We start from the raw sequence: 4,556 nt of genomic DNA, 5'->3' as shown, positions 1-4,556 counted from the left end.
TGCTGAGGGATGGCACACATGCAGAGTAAACTTCCTCACTCCAATGGCCTTCCGATAAAATGCAAATTCTAACCAAGTTGGACCGTGAGAGCGCGATGTCGACCCAAAAAGACTTGGGGTTAAGGGGAGGGTACATTTAGAAGGGCTAAAGCTAAGCTAGAAGGAAATAAATGAATCGAATCAAAACTCGTTAAAATTAAAAAGTAAAAGAAACTCGGAGATAAATGAGCATTAAAAAAATGTGTTACGTCAGCAGAATGACTGAATGACACTTTTTTGTTTTGGAAAATTTGGTTTGCAGATTTTTGATGTAAAATTGAATGGAGATCGGATGTAGATTCAGATTTCTTTTTCATCCTGAGACTTAGGGAAACTGAAAAAGCGTTGCCGTGGTTTCAGTGATCTAATTGCTTCCTCAACTCTTAACTGCGTACGTCAAAGTGTATTTTCATCCCAAGTGCTTATTATCTACCAAATACACGTGCAGCATTCTCAATGAGCTTAAAAGGCTAACTAAGCTTTGGGCTAGCCCACGACTTAGCATAGTAACTACGACTAGCGTAGTTTTGAAGGAATTCAAAAGTTCGAATAAGTTTTCAAAACATGTTTTTTCACAAGTAACACATAGCAATGTGATTTCATGTCTGACTGATATTAAACAGTACTTGTTACACGCAGTACTAATCACTACATGTATTTTGTGCCACGTGCTGTAGCGCAAGCTAAAACAGTCTGACGCCGCTACAATAAAACGATTCTTATTGCGTCCTCTCTGTAGGTTTCCGTGTCTTTCCTCGTCACCTTGGTCTTCGAGCACTCACTCCCACACTGTCTCTTGAGCAGGGCCACTACAGACTAAACTGTGACCCACTGCAGATGGTCTCTAATTACACTATACTACAGTCGCTACGGCGGGGCAAACACTCCGTCATCACAGGGACCTCAGAGTGACTGTCGGAGGGTATCCTTTCACTGTGTGTGGCATCGGTTCACAACATAAAGGTGCAGGGCTCTACTACAGTACGCACACACACCGAGTGTTTCCAACGGCGCAGACAGTGTTTGTTTCTCTCTCCATCGCGTCTCCATCCTTTCACCATTTATCATGTCGGCCTCAGTCTAAATACTTCACACGTCGCGTCGTCCTGGTACCAGTGAAGTATACGTACATGTACAGTATATATATATACACATATGTATATATATAAAGTCTTTGAGCTCCATTTGTTCCCAGCTCCTGTCAGCAGTTTTTTATTTTTTTTACAATCCTGTCTGTGTCTCTGTCTGAACACTACTACAGAAGGTGGTGGGGAAGGGGGAGGCAGGGNNNNTCTGCCAGGATTGGTGGTGGAAGGACCATTGCTAGACAAAACAAAGAGAAGGAGAAAGGATGTGTACACATTCGGCTCATTTATTGCTGACAGAGTACTAATACCTTTCTCTCAGACGGACGTCGGTTTCGTAGGTTTCCTCTTTTATTACAGAAAGAAATAATAATATTCAACCAAGCGGTTGACCGCCGCTCACTGTCTTGTGGCTTTAGTGCGTTCGACTGTTACGGCAGTTCGTTCTTGGAACAGTGGTCTATTGATTCCTTCAAATGTTCCTTAGAATATTTGTTTAATGGAACTTTAACGTATGTTGTAAATGTATATATGTATTTACCCAAGCTTATTTGCAGTTATACATGAATTATTATTACGTTGTTTATTTAAACTCTGGTAAGGTATAGTAAAAAAAAAAAAGTATTTTTCGTTAAACATTTTAAGCCAAGGGTGTCAAACACATTTTGGTTCAGGGGCCACAAGTACAATGTTTTTTCCCTTTATTTACATGCAAAAAGTACGTATATTAGAAAATCATCATAGTTAATTAAATATCATTTTATAAAACATATCATGAACATGAAGTGTTATTTGTGCATGTTTTTGAAAATTCCTCAAGCGGGCCGGCTTGAACCGCCTAACGGACTGAGTTTGACCCGCGGGCCGTATGTTTGACACCACTTTTTTAAACTATAATTCTCGAAGTGAATCTGGGTAAGGGTTTGACTGCACGTTGTTATAATATTAGCTGTAATAACATTTGAACGTATTAGAACTTGCTCTATGTCAGGGATGTCAAACATATGGCCCGCAGACCCATACTGGCCCACTTGTCTGGCCCACATGATTCATTTTGAAAATAAAAAATTGTCAGGGATGTCAAACATACGGCCCGCAGACCCATACTGGCCCATCACGTGGTTCAGTCTGGCCCACTTGATTCATTTTGAAAATAAAAAACATGACACCACTTCATGTCTAGGATATTCACACCAATCATTACATTCCAATGGAATAAAGTAAATGAAGTCAAACTGAAGTACCTTTCTCATTGTGTCCTACTGCGACCCGGTAACAAACGACCTACGGACCGATGCCAGACCCCAAACCTGGGGTTGCGGACCCCTGAATTAGACTCTTTTTAATCTGTTGGAAAACAGTAAAAAGCAAGCAAGTGGAATGGATGGATTTAAAGTGAACAAAAAGGTCAAGAACAATTTGTATTTGAGGGAAAAAAGTCATTATGACTGTATTCACAGCACCCCCTACAGGGATCGAGAAGAAACATGAAAAATCGAGAAATGGAAAAAACATTTTTTTTCACTAAAACAATGCATATTAAACGTTTCCTTGTGCAGTTTTTGTTTGTGTGCGCGCACGTACGTACAGTACGTTGAATCTGGAAATGTCGTACAGAATACTGGGGGTGGGCTTCTTTGGTATAACTGGCATTTTGGCATCAGCTTCAGTAGCCAGAGCCCCAGCCTGGCAAATACTCAGTCTACTGGGCAAACTGATGGACAGAGGACAGGAGAGGGGAAGAGGGAGGAGGAACGGAGGAGAGATGGGGAAGAGGAGAGGAGGGGAAAGGAGGGGAGAGGAGAGGAGAGGAGAGGAAGGGAATTGGAAACACATGCAGTGGTCTGACTGCTGGTCTCCCCCCCCCTCTGCCTCATCCAGACAACCGCACACAACAAAGACGGGAGCTGGGCCAAAAATGGTGTGAGGCAGAGTGCGAAGGTGATGATACATGGGTAAGGGTTGAATTAGGAAAAATGGCTACTAGTAAATGCTAAACAAATACCAATTATGTGACTTCGTTCTTTCTTTCTTTATTTCTTTCTTGGTTGCAAACAGTTGCACACTGATGACGGTGCAACGCCTGGTTGCTCCAGTGAAGACGGTTCCCACAGGACAGACAACCGGACAGCGTGTCTCCAACACTTGAAACACCAAACCGACGTAGTAGCAACATTGACGTATTCCTTTACAACAACAGTCGAACCGCAGCTAAAAGAGCGAAAACGACACACGAAATTTTTTCTTTAGATCTCGATCCACGTTTTCCTTCATGATAAAAAAAAAAAAAAAAAAATTATTGAGCCGTACTGCAGTGACTGGTTTTTGTCAGGTTGGCAGAAAATGTTGCTTTTCTTTGGTTGGAAATGTTACGTTTGTGAGACTTGGGCCTTCCCGATGGCCGTAGAGTGAAGTCAAAGTCAACTTTGGTCAAGGTTAAGGTTGAAGACGTCTCACAAGTTTTGCAACTGCGTTAAAACACTCTCTGAATAATGAAGTCTGAATAATGCAAAGAGAAAGTCAAACACGAAGCCTGATGGGTTTTTTTGGGTTCAAATATTGTGATTGTTTGTGACTGATCTCAGTATCTTAAATATTTTATATTCAAAGACAAGTGTAAACGTTACATTCATTTTGTCTGGATCGACAAATGACATATTTTTTTTTCATTTTGTCTGGATCGACAAATGACAAATGTCTTTGGTTTTATTGAACACCACAGAGGTGAAACTAACACACCGTGAAATCATTGTAAATAATGAATCATCTAAATTTAATGTAGTGTTTTATTTAAGAAAAGCTCCACCTCGGTGAGTGAACTATGATTCAGGGTTTTTTTTTTTTTTTATTGGTGCTGTTATTTCAAATCTGTGTGAGTGAGTGTTTATAAGCACATGTGTATAAATTTAGCAGCTTACAAGACACCCACCTGTAAACAGCTGCTTCCTGCGTATACACACACACACACACACATTTGTGCACTTGCACAGAGCGTGGCTGGAGTGTGCCTGAGTGTGTTCAGTGATTAAAGTCGGGGTCGGCAATGAGAGAGTCAGAGGGTGTATGTATCATCAGTGCGGTGTTGGTGGTGGTGGTTTCAGGAGGAGGAGGAGGAGGAGGAGAGACGATGGAAGAGGAGGGGGCGGGAGGGTCGGATGCACAGAGACAGACGCCAGCCTCGGTTTGGAGCCCAGCCTGAGGAGGGACTGCGGCTGACAGCGAGCCGAGGGAGTGGGGAAGGGAAGGCCGAGGAGAGTGAAGGGACGAAATCTTGGGGGGATTGAAACGCCGAGATAGAGATGGATTGCGGAGGACAGGAGGAAGCTGTGCTGGCAGCGAAGGAGCTGAAGGAGCGGAAAGAGGTAGTGGTAGAAAAAGCCAGGGATGTGTTATATGAGAAGACTGAAGAAGTGTGGGGAGGAAGCAGGCGAG

Source organism: Cynoglossus semilaevis, chromosome 11, assembly GCF_000523025.1.
Source record: "Cynoglossus semilaevis isolate Cse_v1.0 chromosome 11, Cse_v1.0, whole genome shotgun sequence".
Lineage (NCBI taxonomy): Eukaryota > Metazoa > Chordata > Actinopteri > Pleuronectiformes > Cynoglossidae > Cynoglossus > Cynoglossus semilaevis.
The sequence above is the reverse complement of the archived record's forward strand: the minus strand, read 5'-3'. Positions refer to the sequence as shown.